Source organism: Lucilia sericata, unplaced genomic scaffold (genome assembly GCF_015586225.1).
Source record: "Lucilia sericata isolate MDLA Ls3-8-SP2 unplaced genomic scaffold, ASM1558622v1 Contig000812F_arrow, whole genome shotgun sequence".
NCBI classification, from domain to species: Eukaryota; Metazoa; Arthropoda; class Insecta; order Diptera; family Calliphoridae; genus Lucilia; species Lucilia sericata.
The window spans coordinates 95,703-115,007 of record NW_023994804.1 but is presented as its reverse complement, the minus strand read 5'-3'; the positions used below and the strand labels follow the sequence as shown (position 1 = coordinate 115,007).

The 19,305-nt window shown below is 31.5% G+C and overlaps 1 protein-coding gene across 1 annotated transcript in view; it reads right to left on the bottom strand.

Moving 5' to 3' along the window:
• Positions 1 to 15,358, bottom strand: part of LOC119608246 (poly(rC)-binding protein 3-like) — a 129,110-nt gene extending 113,752 nt beyond the window's left edge. Inside the window, 1 exon segment of the mRNA XM_037962574.1 lies at positions 14,441 to 15,358. The gene's annotated coding sequence lies outside the window, so the exon portion shown is untranslated.
• Between the last annotated feature and the right edge of the window lie 3,947 nt (positions 15,359 to 19,305).

Below are 19,305 nucleotides of genomic sequence, written 5' to 3'. Positions count from 1 at the left end.
GCATTCATGTGTTTTTCTTATTGTGTTGTTGTTGCTGTCGTTGTCTAAGCCAAGTAAAGTTAGACGAGGTGTTTGCCACCACAGACTTACAACAACAACAGCAAACAACACAAAACTTGAAAAAAAAACGAGGTGTGGAAAGAAGCAGGGCAGGAGACAATGGAGAGGGAAGAGATTATATTGACGGTGTTGTTTATGGCTTTCTTGCTGCTGCTGTTGTTGTCGTTGTTAATAGTGTTGATGCCGTTGTTGAATTGTGTGTTGTTGCAACACAAAGTCGTTGGCCTACAAAATCTTCCATGTATTTACGTGTCTATGTACCTCAAAGTGTGCATGTATGCATGTTTCCAGCTTAGACAGTTTTACTTTGGCAAAGAGGATAAAGTAGGCATGACACGCCAAAACCAACTAAAGTAATAGACGACGTCAACGACGACAAAGACGAACAAACGGCAATGAACATAAACTGCAATACCCGAGACTCTGTTGCAATAGAAGTTTCAAATGAATTGGTATGTAAGCAATACTCCAACAAAAAGAAGAGAATCACACAAGCAGGCAATAACAAAGCAGTAAATCTACTTCACACCGACTAAGTCGCCAACCGACACCAACCGAGACGACGACGCTCTCTCTAAGCTCCCACTAATGCAGACATGGCGTATAATACTGCCAGTCATACTAAATGTCAGACCTACTGACTGTCTATCTCTGCGTCTGTTCAAAAAGCTGACAATCAGTCAAAAAACAAGAGTGTGTCTGTTTTTGTGCAAAATATTTATGCCACAAGAAGTCAAAGAAGAAGATGCAACCATGTAAGGCAAGCAAATCTAGCCAGCCAGGTTTCTCTGTATGGCTGGTTTGTTGGGTTGCTTAGTTGGCATTAACATGCTCAACAACTACACATCAACTATATATTCCATCGCCTCCTTCTCCTCTTTCTACCATCTTAGCAATTCAACACAACATTCAAGTAGCATAATAGAAAATCCATTTTCCATCCATCCACTAAAACAAAACTAACTACACAATCCCAGTCTTCACATTCACAACAACAAACAGCGTTAAACTTATATGAATGTACGTAGTAAGTAGGTATATGAGAAATTAAATCAGTAGCATAGATTTCGAGAGGGCGAGAACCTTACAACTCATAAATACAACTACTAGAAGAATACATACAACATGCAACCGTTAGTTGCGGCTTCCACATAACGGTACAAAACAGCAAATAATAAATTTTCACAAATATATTAAAGCCATAAAATGAGTAAAAGATGAATTTCATAAATAGTTTTTTTTAACAAACCTTGGGAATTTTTGAAAATTGAACAGAAGCTGCGCAAATTCTTTATGACAGTAAGTGGCTAAACAAAATCGAAAATTAAAAGAGGAGTTAGAAACGGTGTTCAATGTTGAATAAACATTGAAAATTTTAGATTGTTATTGGAAAAGTAGCTGAAAGATAAAGTTTTGGAGTTGTCAAAGGACGCTAAATTTCTTGGTGTAATTTTGTACTCTAAACTCTAGCGAAAACGTAATACAGAAAGTATAATGACTAAGGCCTTATGACCCTTATTTTTTTGCAGGAATCCATCGGAAAACGGTGGTGTCTTAAACTTTTTATTGTGCATTGGAAAGAGATGGTGGTTTCCTTTGTAAGTAGTTCCACCCGATATTCAACAATTTGGTACAAATCAAATCACATCTGTTCACTTTTTATAAGGTGCAAAGGCGAGGTTGTCTTGCTATTACAGTCACCAAGTCCTTTCGAATCTGCCCTTCTGAATGACGCGGTCATAGACTCATGGTTTCCAATATACATATAAGGTGCAAAGGCTGGATTGTCTTGCTATTGCAGTCACAAAATCTTCTTAATTTAATACAGTACCAGGTCCTTGCGAATCTATCCTTCGGAATGAAGCGATTATAGACTCATGGTTTCCAAAATGTTCCATAACTTCGAAATGCAGGGTGGTGGCTGTGGTTTAAACCAAAATTTACTGGAAGAGAATGTTGTTTGAAAGACTGATACACTGTAAAGTCTATAATTAGTTTGGTGCTGTTATCGAGACAACAGATACCCCACAAAGGAGTGACTGTGGGACTTAGCGTTGGAATTGAGTTGGTGTCAATACGGAATGAATGTAGGAGTATGCGGGTCTCAACCATCCGTATACCTAGATTGAGTGTGTCGGATGTTTTTCTCTATGAGTGGTGTCGGATGAATACAAGTGATACCCTTGAATTTTCCTTCCATGTTCGGGTATGTTCATGGTTTACTCTGTTCATACTAGATTTACCACAATAGGTTCGTTGTGACTAAGAACAAGTCATCGCTTTATTTGATGGTTTTGTATTTCTCTAGGTGCTGTTGTCTCATCCTATCTGCGTGGTTGTAAAGATGATATTTTTGCATCTCGGAAGTTAAGCAACTCGGCAGCAATAGCCAGTGATTGAGCAAAGCTCGTGTACTTGAGGAAAGTGCTTGTACATGGGCCGGCAGAAGCATGTTTTACAATGGAACACCACACACAGCAGGATCTACTAAGAATCAGATTGTGTTAAGCACACATTTTGTCTGATGTATATCCCGAGGAAGAGCACTTTATCATGTCAAGCCCCTATTCAAAACTAATTACAACAATACAGTGTACAAAACAATAAATTAAGTATTTAAAGAAATCTTAAATTTTAATAATTAAACCATTATCTACATGATCCATAAAACTCATTCTCTTGAATGTAAAAACATTTCAAAGATTTTTCCACTGGGACTTGAAAACAGAAACATTATCGCCCATTAACAAACACCTTTTGTAACGCATATGAACTTTAACAAGTACGAATGAACGAACGAACGAACGAATACACGTTTCTCTATGTCTAACTAGAAATATCTCAACAATAATAACAAGAATACAAAAGACATAAAATATCAAGTGTGTATTAGACGACTATGGCAAAGAAGAAGAAGAAAATAAAAAGTCATGCGAGAAAACGTGAAAACATACCAAGTATTAGATATCACAGAGAGCTACTATTGCAAATTCTAAAGATGTGTATATGTTTGCAAGTATGTAAATACAGATGTATGTAAGTATTTATGGAAACATACATACTTCAGAAGCACACAAATGCATCCAAGTGATACAGGTATTAATGCCCAGCAGTGCTGGATGACTATTCCGAGATTGTTTTACAGAAATGGGAAAAAAACTATGTGCAAAGTAACTACCCCTTAGATTACTTGGGGAGGCTATGGTAACAATTGACTAGTCACTAGATTATCGGTGCTATTGTAAGAAAAAACGATTTATCTTTGCATTGCAATGAAGTTAACCAAAGTATTAATAAATGTTACTTTAAAAAACAGATACGTTGACAATTAAACTGCTGAGCAAATAGCAGTGACACTGTTACAAATACAAACGCACACAAATGCAAACAAGTGTATGAATGAATACCAAAGAAGGCGGAAAAGCAGAGGGTGAGAAATACTCTGTATGAATTGAAATTTTACCATAGAATAGAACCAGGCTGACAGATAAAACGCCAGTTAAACTAGTGAGCCAGCTATTCAGACAGTTAGTTAGTCAATATGCATATGTGTATATTATAAGTAGATATACAGCTAGCTACCTAAACATACACATATGACATATGTATGCATATATGATTTTAATACAATTGTATCTAAATGTTTGCATATTTGCAAGTATGTGTCAGTGCATCAGAGTGCAGTGTGTAAGCGAAGTAAGTAAGTAGGAACGTACTAAATATTAAACCAAATGGCAACTCGTGCGCAGCGAGGCAATGAAATGTAATCACAATTCAATTCAAAGCTTTACAGCAATGAATAGAATCTAAAGACAAGACGACGCAACTGCCAACAATAAAGAAAATGTTATAGAAGAATACAACAAATATACCAAGAACAACAACACGAAAATGTAAAAGTACCAAGAATAGCAGTAAGTAGCAACTAAAGAGCAGGAGACGTCACGGATGCAAAAAAACAACGAAATACATATAAACAAATACTGACACACATACATACACATGTTCATCACACTATAACAAAAAATATATATAAAAATGGTGGAAGAAAGCACTTCAAGTGCAATTCCACCAGCCAACAACAACAAAAAATGCATTCGTTGTTGGTTTGTTTGTGGAAATTTTCTTTTAAGCAAAAAAAAAAAAAGAAAATGAATTTCTTTTTGTATTTTCTTCTTACACATATACAAACAAAGAAGATTATTTACTCATATCTTAGTATGAATATTATGCACTTGTGTATGTTTATGTGTTAAGCTTAAATGAAGAAAAAATACTTATCGCATCGGATACATGCAACGTACAAATATGCCTGAATGCATCGCCATAAAAATACAGTGATCCACATAAGGCAGGACACAAAATTTTTTATTAAAAAAATGTTTAATTTTTTTCACGACACAAATAAATATGCGATTTGTGAACATATAAATTTGTTTCCACTACAGATCACTAAGAATTAGCGGATTTCTTATCCGGACACGACAGATATCTATCTCTACCTCTATAATACTGTTAATACAGTTAACATTGCTTTTAGATTCGAAATGATCCTCTCTATCTATCATAATACTGATAATATGTAAGTCATTTTAAGTTTACTTAAAAGTAATGCACACGGTATGTAGTAGTCATTGAAAAGTATGTAGTTGTGAGTTTCTGCTAGGTTATTGATAGTAAGCGCGGTTTGCCTTCCAGTATGATAAACTAATAATCGATCTTTTCACCACTAAATTGCGATGTCAATTAGAAATCGCTTTTAAAGACATATGCCATGCGAAATTCAAAAGGCTGATATAATCTGAGAAACGGCGAACAGGTCTGGTTATATTAGAAGTTTTTCTTGAACCGGTACTCAGGGAATGATCACTACTCATGCAGTAGAGATCGCCGATAAGTGCCTTCGCCCCTCCTGTTCGCAGTCGAGTAGCTTTTTTTTGTCGAAATGACATCGAACTGTATGTATTCTTATGTCCAGATCATAAAGAGTTTGTTATACTCTCACTACCGCCCCCGTTCTAAGCACAATCACTTTGCTCAAGTACTCGAACTGTCACACCATTGCTGCCCGTTACATAATTTTCGAAATGCAAAAACATCACTTTCGTTTACAATCACACAGATGCGATTGCCTCTGTTGATTCAGCAGTAGAACAACGAAATATGAATCCATCAAATAAACCGAGCACTTGTTCTTAATCACAGAGAATTGTGGAAAATCTGGTATGAACAAGAAAGGAAAATTCAGTGGCATCTGTATGTATAAGATACCTTATATCCATCAACATTCAATCCAGGACACTTCCCATTCATTCGACAGACTCTTTGAGAAAAACATCCAACACATTCAGTCTAGGTATAGCCCCATACCCCCACAGCTATGTACATTATATACACTTGACAACAACTCATTTCAAACGCTTAGTCCCACAGTTACTTCTTTGCAGGGAATTTGTTGTCTCGGCAACAGCACCGCTCTTTGCTCATGTACTCGGGCTGAGGCAAGCCCAATACTATGATGCTATGAGGAATCATTAAAAGACTCACCAAAGGGCGTTCCTCTTTGAACCGCGCAATCACAATACTGAGATGGCTCTGTTGTTTCGGCAACATGATTTATTTCAGTGTCCACAAGGACCTATTATGTTAAGTTGTGTTCGTTTTAGTGTAAACTCTACCACACACAACAATGAAGGAAAATCACCGAAATACGACCAGCTCAACATGTTCCATCTCACAACCAATTCCAACATTACACCGTAATTACAACTCTATTATTATCCTCATTATTATCCACATCATCTTATCCGTTTCTAGAATCTAGGAACAGTTACAGAAGCAGTAACCGTACAGTAATCTACGCTACATGTATCCCAACGGAACCTCAACTGAATGACCAGCCAGGATAAAGTCCTGCGAACAACTAGCCACCCGTAGTACCTGATTATCTGGTGTTCTGGTTAGACCCAATGTCAAATAATTCTATGGAAAGACCGAAGATACATTTGATCATCACCAGTTTATACTGCCGGCAGATTAGATCTATTGGTAGCACCTCTTTTCTCTGGGATTGCACTAACACCAATATGGAGATAACATAATAGAAATTATATTTTTTTGTTTCGCTTTTATTAATCGATATATCGTTACTATTGTGGACCACAGTATGTATCATTAGACACACAGACACAACGGCAAAATTGAAAAGTAATAGAAATTGTTTTCTAAATCCATATAGACATAATTGTCACTCTTTATACTTATTAAAATCATATGAATATTAAAGAAATGAAAATAAAATAAGAAATGAAATGAAATACATAAGTACAAAAAATATAGAAAAAAACAAATATGAATTTTTACAAGATTAAGACGAAATAGAATAAATATATATTCGTATTTTGCAATTGCTATAACTTGTGCTTCTTTGCCACAGCAGACAACCATTTGCATCTAGAAAATCTTTATAATATTTAATGTATTTACAGCAACCCAAGGAAGAATCTTTAAATATATTAAATAGATGTAAAATGAAAATGCTAGAGTATCTTCATACATAAAAGTGCATTAGTTTTAAATAAATATCTATCAGTTTGTACATCCAACCGTTCGTCCATGTCTATTTGTGTTTAGTCCATAAAAGAGAATAAAGTGTAAATGAAATAAATTTAAAAAAAAATGTAGAGAAAGCAAAGGCTGTTGCTGCTGCTGTGCATCTCTAAGAATTTATGTTAATTAAGTCTTTGTCGATAGCCAACAACAGAACAGACAGATTCCTAGACTTCTTTATTTATGCATACATTATTTTCTGTTTAAATTTTTTCTTGCTGTTGTTACTTTTCTTTTAAAAATTGTCATTAGTTTTGTTAAAAATTTATTTTTGTTGTTGTTGTTATTTATTTGGTATACATTATTATTACGACTATTTCATTTTCATTTGATTTTGCATTTGGTATTTCATTTTTACTTATTATCTAGTACGTTTGTTTTTTGTTGGTTTGCAAATAAGATTTGAATTTGAATATGCATGTTAATGTAAATGTGCATAAATATTTATAAATAGAAGCGGGGTCTAAATGCTAATTTTGTTTATATGTACTTAGTGAAAGAATTTTCAATAAAATTAGAACAACATGGCAAATTATAATTTTAAATCTGACAAAAAGAAAACTGCAAAAAAAAAATTAAAGAAACCTTAACGAAACATTAACGTAAAATAAAATATTTCTTATGAGCATGAACGACTTTTGTGGTTAAAAATATTACACAATTTAAAAGAATTTTTTATGGATATTTTTAAGGCTGAAATACATTTATAGTAATGTGAAAAAATCTATATAAATTATTTACTGTTATATAAAAAAGTATGAAAAATAAAATATGTTAAGACAAAATCGATATACCAAAAGGTCTGATTATCCTCCTGTGCTGAAGTTTTTCTCAAATATTTTTTAATTTTTGCAGTTTATTTCTCATTTAAAATTGATTTCATTTTAAATGATTTAACTTATACACATACAAAATTTCCAAGGAATGGTTAGGTTAAGTTAGGTTAGGTTGATAGGGGGATGTATACTACATCGAATCCAAAGGAATACATCTAGGCCACTATCGGGCCTGCTTTGCGCTCCTTTTCATAAAAAAGACTGCTAAATATATTATTTGTCAATGTTCAGAAAATCAGTTTACTAGAATTTCCTAAGAATTTTCCAGTCAGTGTTAGTCAGGAATGTTATTGCCAAGACAGTTCGATCAACTTCGACGAATGCCTGACAGTGGCAAAAAAAAGTGCTCCAGAGTTTCACTGTCCTCTCCACTTGCTCTACATTAGTCTGAATACGCTCAAACAATTTTGTATAGATGTGCTCATAATCCTGTATATACACTCAGAATACGTACCATCATACTAACTTCATATTTGCTCATTTTGAGGAGATTTCTCGTCTTGTTCTCATCAGGGTCACCCCATAGGATCTTTGTGGTTCTACCCACCGTTTCATTATTCCAAGAGGCCTAATGAGATTCTCTCACCCATATTTTTAATTCAGCTTTTTTTGCGTCGAATGGTTTTGCGTTCGTCAGGTTAACTACAACGAGCTCCCTTCCCTTTCAAGCTATTACATTCGCCTTTTCGTTGCCGACTACTCCCTAGTGGCCTGGTAGCCATATGATGTAAACCTTACCTCTGGGAGAATATTCAGTTAAGCTTTCTTACAATCTAATACGATCTTAGATTTAATTCTATCACCTGATATCGTCTTAATTGCCTTCTGTCTGTCGGTAAATATATAAAGCCCTGTGGGAGTCCCATTTATTCTAGCCCAATTTACACATTCCATTATTGCTCGGACTTCTGCCTGGAAGCTTGTGCTATGATTAGGTAAACGGTGATATATTTGGAGCCATCCGTGTAACAACGGATTCCTACTGGTATTTGCTCTAATGTTCCGCTTGACCAAGATCAGTGTTTCAAAGTTTCCTACATATTCGGCATCTGGTATGCAATCAGGCACGTCCGAATGTGTATAACCTTCCAAATGTATACAGAAGGACCGACAGTTGGACTGACAGACATAGTTAAATCGTCTTAGAAAGTGATTCTGAGACGAAGGACCGACAGTTGGACTGATAGACATAGTTAAATCGTCTCAGAAAGTGATTCTGAGACGAAGGACCGGCAGTTGGACTGACAGACATAGTTAAATCGTCTCAGAAAGTGTTACTTTAAGGTGGATGTAGAATTAGTATTTTTAGGTGTTATAAACATCAGAACAAAAGCATAATACCCACCCCACTATAGTGGTGTAGTGTATAATGACTAGTACTTGTTGCAAAGAAACTTACTGAGAATACATTACATACAAAAGTTATTGATAGAATAATATTCCAAAGATTCTTCAATAAAACTTTGAAGAAAACATTCTAAAAATTTTTAAATCTTCGAAAATCAAAGAGAAAACTATCTAGTACAGACTAAAGTCTATAGATCACGATATAGCTCTATAAGTAGGTATTGAAAGTTTTTATACAAAAAAAAATATTTTAGCCGTCAGAAAATCAACCGTTTAAACGATAAATGTAGATTGAGTATTTAATATTTTAAAAAACATTCAATATTATTACTACATATTTAACTGAAACAATCAATCATGTTAATATATTTTTGAACTTTTGATGTTATACACAACATTTCAATTATTTCAGATAAACTCATCAATTACAAATTAATAAATATTTAATAATATGTATAAATAGTTAGCAATAATTACCTAAATACAATTACATGACAATCAATCACCTTAAATTATTTGCCACTAACACTTAAAAAAAGTATTAATTCTTTAAAGTTTCTGTATTGGACAATTTTTCACAATTTACCTTTGATATTTATTTGTTTTATTTTAAGTTAAATATATTTTTTAAGATTCATGCGACAATTCTATTTGAACAATTTGCAGTTGTTGTTGTTTTTTATTTTTGTATTTATTTTTGCATCTTATTAGTCGATAAATTTCATTCAATTACTGGAAAAAAATGTATGAAAAACAAGCAACTCAAAAAATACCACTACTCTCTCATTTCGTTCTCTCTTTCGCTCATCTAATAACAATACAAAAAAAAATCGACTATACCAGCCAACAGCAACAACAACTTCGTAGGTATGTATTGAAAACAAACAGAAATCAAAATACAAGAATTCGATTACAATAAAAAAAGGAGTACGAGAGTAGAGACATGCAAAAGTAAATTATACACAGGGAGAATTAAAGAAAAATAACGCTAGCTGGAACGTAGTCAACCCTTTTTGTCTTTGAGAAGCTCGAAAATTAAGGCATAAACACAATTTACAAGAGCATTTATTAAAGGGATGTGTTTACTTCATAGTAGGTTTTGACGGGATAACTGTAATCAATTGTATTCAAAGAGGGTAAAATATTAAAATTATTTGACTTTAACTTAAGAAAAACAAAATAATTACAATTAAATAATCTATATTTTTATTTAAAATTTTATTAAATTGCCTCGTAAAAAGTTAACAAATTCTATAACTCTTTCACGTTCACAGCTACAGTAAATAGTTATTTCCAAAGAAAACCAAGTTATTTTTTAGAATATGATGGCACTACATGCTAACAAGGATAATATCCTGCGATATCCTTCGAAAACACTTTTTTCGATTTTTCATCAAAAATTATCAATATACGTCAAAATAAAGTGTGTAGAGAAGTCATATCCATAAAAAGTTACGCGGTTTAGTTCTGTGCGTGAAAGGGATAACATTCACCAATATTTGTATTCATTAACAATTCTATAGGATTTATAGTATACGCACAATTGGGACGAACGACGAATTTTTCGGAACGAATATTCGTCGTCAGAAATAGAACACACTTGGGTATATGAAAATGTACACAATCATTGCGTATGACGAAATTCGTCGTATGTAACGAACTATGCGATAGGTTTATTTCTATTTCTTACGCAGATGAACGACGAATTAATTGGGGAAAATTGTTTTAAGACCAATTCCGGTAGCCCGATTTTGCTGAAATTTGGCGGTTGTGATTACAGCTAATGACAATACAGTATTATGTTCGAATATTCGAAATTGTATTCGAAAATTCGAGGTTATGTTCGAAAAATTTTGTATGCTCTCAAAATAATCTCTGGGTCATAAAAACTAAAAATAAAATTTTCGAAAATTCGAACATAAGTTCGAAAAATTTTTAAAGCCATTAAAACCAGTTCTCGTAGCCCGAATTGTCTGAAAATTGGCATTCTGGAGTACACTTGATGACAATACAATGCTATGTTGGAATATTTAAAATTAAGATCGAAAATTCGAAGTAATGTTCGAAACAATTTTGAAGCTGTTAAAATAATCTCAAAATTGGGGATATTCACAAAAATATAGTTTTAGCAATTTCGAACAAAAAAATTTTGAAACGAATTCACAGTACGAATAATTTGATTGTGTTCCATTCGACGAATTTACGCAACGAATTGTTGTCGACTAGTTCGTCGTGCTATACGAAATTCGTCGTTCGTCCCAATTGTGCGTATACCATTACAAATACACGTATGCTATGTTCTAACGACAAGTATTCAAACAGTTTACAAAACAACGAAAATGAAATGACATGTCATTGAATAGTCTAATCGAATCACGAATGTGCATTAGAAAGCGTTATTCGCAATAGTAGCTGTTGTGTCAATTGGGTTGATACAGCTGTTGTTGAGTTGACAATCATTGGCCGAGTATGACTCGCGTCGGAGTGAAATTCCAATTATCGTGGGAACGATTTTCCCAATCGTTCAACTAGTTTATAACGAACTCTTGGGGTCCAGTCAAATTTGTTCGTTATATGAGAAGTTCGTAATAAAACGGGTGAAGTTTTTGTAGCTCCAAAAATAAAATAGCATTTCACGAAATGAAATGAATATAAATTATAAATTCATTTAATATTCTTTGCAAAAAAAAAAAAAAAACACATAATTTTGAAGTTCGTCATAAAAAAAGAAAAATTGTATGAAGGAAATTGTACTTGAAGGAATGAACCGAGTTCGTTATAAGAGATATTTTTTTTATGAAAATATTTTCCAAAATATCGGAACATAAACAATTGCTCATAATAACCTAGAATTCGTTATTAGCAAGTTTGTTTGCAGTAAATTTTAATAACACTTACGATTTTTTAGTTAAGAACATTAAAAAGTAGAAATTTAGATTAATTAATTAAACAAAAAAACTAACTAGTTTTTATTAATTCTTATATCAACAGTTATATAAGATTCGAACAATCAATCGACCAAAAGTATTCGGTTGTCTGAAGGACGGTAGATAGATTGAATATCCTAGAATTTACAATTCGAATAAAACGTCTTTTATGAATGAAGATATACCTCTAACCATATAATTTCATTGCCACCGTAAACGTAACTAATTCGACTTGAAAATAGCGAATGTACCATTTAATATAATTTTCTGAGTTTTAATTTAAAATCTTAATTCTTTGTCATAATATTAATGATTTATTGGATTGAAAACAGTCGAATGAACAAATTTTTATAACAAAATTTGTTCAATAACCCTTTCATCAATAACTTTGAATAAGACATATACAATATTTTTAAGCTAGAAGTCCATACTACGCGTTTTCGCGTCAAAGCCTTGCTTGCTTTTTATAACTTCTTCGCATTCTACGCTTTAAGTTACATGCGTTTTATTTATGAAGAACTTTGAGTTTTTCTACAACTTTTACTTATTTTAAACTTTTTTATTTTTAATTTATTCAAAATCAGCTGCTATGTTCGTGCGCCATTTGTGACGCTTACAAAAGTCGAAATTAAATCTACTTTAAGGTGGAAGTACATAACACGCGTTGTACGCGCAATGCATTATAGGCTTCTGTCAAAAAAAGTTGAAATACTGTATTTCCATTTAACAAGTTACACACTGTATTTTGTAACACGTCTACCGCGAAATGTTCAGCAACTTTCAACTTTTGAAGCGCCGGCAGCTGATCAGGGTAATATAAATTTCACTAACAATGAAAGAAAAAAACATTAAAAGAAAGATCAAAATGACGCGGATGTAAATTGCAACCTGTCAATCGCGAAAATATCGAAAAGCGTTAAACGCGCTACAACCTTAACGCGTATTGTGTACTTCCACCTTTAAGCATTTTACACGTCAAGGCATCCTAAACTTTTGTGCTTGTAACTTGCGCCGTTTGTGACGCTTACAAAAAATTTAAAATGAAAAATTTAAATGAATACTTCGGAAATATTGGTTTTGCATTTAAAATGGCCAATATCGGTCCCTAGCTCTCGTTTAAACGTCCTCGATATCGATATTTTTAATCGTTTGAATGTTCAATATTAAGATATTGGATATCAAATTACTTTGATGGTCATAAAACTAACATCAGTATTCTTGATAGATAGCTATTTAAGTAATTACATTACAAAATATTGTGAAGATTAGTTTATAGTAAGGATTAGACTCCTTAAGACTATAATGTACACTTTAGTTAAAATTTATTCGCTCGCATTCAGTATCTCGCACAAAATTTTGCTCTCAAAATTTAGATAAAAATTATTAATATTTTTATTTGCTTTTCATAGACAATTTGAAATTAACATTTTTAACCGAGATTCGAACATCCCTCGTATTTATACATAACTTTTTCTGACTATTACTGAAAATTAAAAGGGGCAAACTATGACATTTTTAATCTTTTAAAACTATTGACATTTCTATAGCTATCGAATTTCCTAATTCGCCGATAGACTTCTATTTTTTACAATATCTAGTGACAAATACTTTGTGCAATATCATATTAACATATTTTTGTTAATCACACTCAGTGCTTCAAAATTAAATTCTAGCATAAAAATTTAACATAACACATAGCATTAATAATAAAGAAAAAAAAACTATCTTTGACAAAGCGTTGACAACACTGCTGGAGTGTACTGACTTGCGGAACTCAAAATGAGACGATGAGAACGAGAAAAAAAAAGTTGAATAAAAAGAACGTAAGAGTATAAAAACGTGACAAACGTAAAAAAAGAACACAACAACGAGGCGAGAAGAAAACATATACACAATAGAAATACAAGAATTAACGCAAAATACACAAAATATAAAAAAACAAGAATAAGAAATACAAAAAAAAAACATGTAAAAAAGAAAATCAATTCCAACGAGACGAAAATTGCAGAAAAATTTACAAGACGAAGGCGAAGACGGACGACTCAAGGAAAAAAAATCATATTTTATGAGTATTTGTGCGAATGTATGTGGATTTTTGCCATTCGGTGGGGTTTATAAAAATTAAAGTAACAACAACAAATATAATGATTAAAGTAGTAAAAATCATGAAAAACTAAATTGCAAAAAACGGCCGCGAACAGAAAACAAATACACAAACACATACGAAAAGTTGTGCAAAATTATTTTGCCGGTTGTTGTTGCTGTATGAAACTGGAAAAAATGTATTTATCGTTACTCAGCAGCAGCAGAAACAAATCCCCCGCCAACTGTCTCTTCGATTACGTTTACAACTATTTTTCTTATTATGAAAAAAGTACTTTTTGCCGTACCCTTTTAAGTTTACCTCCTCCCTTCCTTTTCCAATAATCTAACTATCCATCAGCATGTGGTGTAAAATCAATTTGCAAAATATTAAAACTATTTAAATTCAATTAATGAATTGAACACACTTTTTTTCCTTATTGGTTGTTGTTTTTTTTTTTACTGTTTGTTCTATTGTATTTTTACTGCAGAATGTTTTCTACTGAATGAATAAAATAAAAAACAACTAAATGAATAGAAGACAGACAGAAATAACAAAAAGAAAAATAAAAAATTTACCTTTTTTTATTTGATGTTGCTGTTTAAATACTTTTTTTTTATGTATTTACTTGGGCTGTATTTTTTTAATTTTACAGAAAAGACAACGACGACATCAATAAAATAATAATAATAAAAAGTCGATATCACTTGGTTTATTTTTTATTTGTTTGTTTATTTATTGTTAAATTGCTTTTCTTTTCGAAAATTTTATTAAGAATTTGAATAAATCTGTTTTATTTCCTCATTAATTATTTGTTCAGGGATTTTAAAACTTTGCTTTTGTTTAAAAAAAAAATATCACTGTTTTGCACTTGTTTAATAAAATTTGTTTGAAATTCTTTTTTCGTACTTTTTTTTTAGATTTATTTAAATTTATGAAAAATTTCCTTTTTTTGTTATTTTTTTCTTCTAATGCAAGTCGCCTTTTTATTTTAAACGTTTGTCTGGCTATTTGTCTGACACTCACTTTGTTTAAAATCCACTGTGTTTTAATAAATTCAACAAATTAGAAAATGATTTAATAAATATAATAAAATACACTTTATATTATTATATTTTTTCTCTTCCTAATTAAAATTGTATTTTTTGCATTTGTTGTTGTTGGTTGTAAAAAACACTGTATTTATCAATAGACTATTAGAGAGGAGATTTTGGCAAATATACAACACTCTTTTTGGGTTTTTCTTTCTTTTTTTTAATTATTTTTTGTAGATTTTGTATAACAATTTTATGTAAACCTTCATAAATAAATAATTTACTTTGTATTCCTTTTTGCTAGATGTATATTATTTGTGTTTGCTTCTTTTTTTAGTGTGTGTTTTTAAATAATTAATTTAAAATTATTTTACTTTTTTAACAACTTGCGCTACAAATTTCTAACGAAACGTACACCACCATTAACTTTTCTTGAGTGAATTTACAATGCTCGTTTTCATTGTTGTCTAGCCGACGTTCGATATAATTATTTCTTTGATTTTGTTTTGTGCTGTTCATTCTTCCAATTGCATTCGGTTTTTCCACTATTGTTGTCCCTTTTGCTCTTGTGTGATGTTTACGCGTTAAGTATTTTAATGCAATTTTGCTTTTGCGTTCTAACTTTTTTAATTTAAAAAGCGGAAAACACAACTCTCTCTTTTGTTTGTTCTCACTCTCGCAGTGTACTAATTTGTTTGAAAAAAAATACGCCACCGAAATTGAGTGGTTTTTTCTCACTCGTTTAACAATAGTGTGTTACCAGATCATTTTTAATTGGATGTAAATAGAATGTTAAGGGAATTTTAAGTAAACAACTCTATGCCAGAGATGGCAAATATTGTGCATAGGCAAAATATTTACATTTTGATGAACATGCTTTTAATGGTACAAAATTCCAATAAAAAACAGTTTTCAAATAAATATCACTCATTTACTTGATAGTTTCAACCACATAGTTTCAAAAAAAGATTTCGTTTATTATTTGAGTTTAAACTAAATTCTTTACTAACCAAATACATATGTATGTATCGAACAATAGATTTTTTGTCAAAAAGTTAATGTCGACTATTTTGTCCTAACAAAGTGGACAATTCGACAATGTTTGTATGTATCATGTTAGAAAAAAATTCCAAAAAAATTAATTTTTGTTACTGGCGAACACAACATCCATATAAAATTTTCGCTCTACGACTAATATTATAACAAAAGTACATAATAACAAATTCAGTCTAACATCATAGAGTTAAAAGAGTGATTTATCTCTGTTTTTATTGCAAAAGAACACAAGTTTTTCATTTGTAATGTACATATACAAAAGACAATAAAAGAACAAAGTCGAAGGAATTAAAGTTCTGTTAAACTTTTTTGAAAGATCGAAATAAAATAATTTGTCCCAACAAAGTCGATAAATAGACTATCTTGTAAAATCAATTTTGTAATTAGAAAGACAAATAAAATCTTTTCCAATTAAGGCAAATAAATTATTTTCCAAAGTCACATAGTAACCCTGCAGGAAATGAAGCGATAATTGTCTAAATGCCCCTAGTACTAAAAGCAGACTCTAGTACAAACGGGGTTAAGTTTTTATAGAAAAATATTAGTACTAGAAATAGGTTAAATAAATCGACTTTTTGTCGGAAAATGTCGAAAGGTCGAAGTCGATTTTTTTGTCCTACCAAGTTGATAAATCGACTATCTTATAAGAAAAAAGTCGAAGAATCGATTTTGCAAATAAACGTTGACAAAAAGTCGAAAAATCTAAAATTTTAAGTGTTGAGTTTTTTCTCCAACAATTTAAGTTAAATAATTTTTATTATTAACAAGTTAGAGTGCTATATGCCGAATCTTAAATACCCTCCACCAGCATGCTACTTTTTGTTAAAACCCATTTAAATGTCTAATTTTTAGATATTAGTATTTCATAAATTGTATTAAAAGTAATTTTCGAAAATGGACCTTATACGGGAGTTATGGACTGATCCTAAAACAATTTCACTGAATGATTTATATATCGTCAGAACATATTTAAGTCTAATTTTATATTAATCAATGAAATATGTACGTTTAAGTGATTTTCGTAGGTGAACCTTATATGGGAGTCATGACCAAAAAAGGGCCAATCCGAAAAAAATTTCATAGATTGATTGATATATAAGTATAGAAAACATATTCATGCACACAGAAAAAAGATCGATTGGAAATCAGTTACTATTACATTTATTTAGTTAAGTTAGTTAAAATTCGATCGCCGTAAATGAAAAACTATGAAATTAACTGATTTTCTGTATTCAGAACTAAAAAACCATAATTGTGATTGAATTGTGGTTTTAGCAATTCCAAAATCAGTAATTTTAATCGAATTATTTAGGTAATAAAATACTTTTGTTAATTCGGTAAGTGCAACCGAATTTTATTTAGTATTTAAACGTTAGAATTTCAAGTATTAGTAACCGAAAAACAGTAGAAAGAAAAGAATGTTAATGATTGCAACCAATCAATTATCAATAGAAAAAGATAAATTGTACTTATAGTTGACGTTTTAAAAAATAACTAAATAACATAAACATGAATTTATGAATTAGAAGAAATTGACATATTTTTGCGGAAAAATGAAATAAAAAAGGTGATGTTCATCTTGAAATTAATTTTGACTTATCATCTGTTAAGTTTGTAGACGTTTACAGCAATGGACGGACTACAGGGAAGTAAAACTAGCAGAAAAATTCAAAAGTAGCAAAAAACTAAATCCATGGAACCCATTTCTCAAAGCCAGAAGTGAAAAATCCTAGTTTTATGCATAAATATTGAAAGTTGGCATTTAAATGTATGAACTTAAAATAAAATACAATAATATTATGAAATCTTGTAAAATAAATATTCAATTATATACAATACACAAAAATGTCTACAATAATTACTATTTCTGTTGCTGATACCGATAATTGCAATAGGTATTACCGAATTATATTTTGAAATAGTTGTGAATTCCAAATACACAGTAATAGCAATCGAATTTTACAGTCACCTTAATAGAATTATGATATAGTTGTGAAAACCGACAGAATTCGATTGGAAACAAATTCGGCTACCACAATGAATCTGTTATCTCTGTGTATCAAATGTTGTACCGATAGCGCTATTTATCAATGAAATGTGTGCATTTAAGTGATTATCGAAAGTGGACCTTATATGGGAGCTATGACCAAATGTGAACCGATACAGATCTACGTCGGTAATATGATTCCTGTTCACATCATATTTATATATTCAAAATTTTGTGTTGATACCGATATATTTGAGGGAGTTATTCATGATAAATAAATTTCCTTTGTATGGGTGCTATGTAGAGTTTGGGAATTCCCGGTCTTTTCAATAACCCGGGAAACGGGAATGAAAAAATTCATTTCCCGGTAATCCCGGGAATTTATATAAAACTTAATTTATAACTATAATAACAAAATTTTTAACAAAAAACAGACAACTTTTTTTTATAAATTTAGCGATATCTAAAATTTTCCCTCTTTTGAGAACAAATCAACCTATTTTTTTAATTATGCCAACGAAAAATTTTAAACATACTTATTTAAATCAAGCCTGTAGGGTACTACATGTTCTCAATATTCGGCGCAACATAGAAATATTATTCCATTAATCTCTTATACTACCACTTCTTTATTATTTAGACAATGCAAGAATGATCTGTTCTTGTCTTTGTTTGGATCCCTGTGCATAGGGGCTTTTATGGAAATGAACAGGCAGATGAGTTTGCTAGAACGGGACCAGCTCTTGATATCTCCAACGCTACCCTGCAATGAGTACTGTCGCAGTGCAGGGAAATGGAAGAAACTGTCTTCCATCTTCTCTGTGAATGTCCTGCTCTAGCCGCTAAGAGAAACTGTTTTTTGGCAGTTACTTCATAGCCAACCTTGGTGAGATAGTTTGCATACCACAGGACTACTAAACAGATCATATACTCCATAGGCAAAGGAATAGTAAAGTATTAAATTAATAAGATTCATTCATACTTCTTAGAATTAAGATGAAATAAAGATGAACAATTCCGTTATGTTGTGGAAAAATGTCCAGCTACTCAAACTCAAACGTTTTCCACAGACGTTGGCTTTAGAAATTCATTAATGTCAAAATTTTTTGTTCTATTTGCACTTGCTTCAAGTTAAGCTTTTACAAAGATTGATAGTTTTTAATTAAGGATTTTTTCATTTCCTTCTGCACCATTAATGATGCTTTGTAATTTGTCTTTAAAAAAATCTACGATAAATTATAAAATCGCTTATTTTTTCAAAATATGTTACAAATACGTTTACTTAAAATTTTCCGTTTTCCCGATAATTCCCGTACGGGATTTCCCGAACCCCAAACTCTAGTGCTATGTGAAATTTTAGATTGGT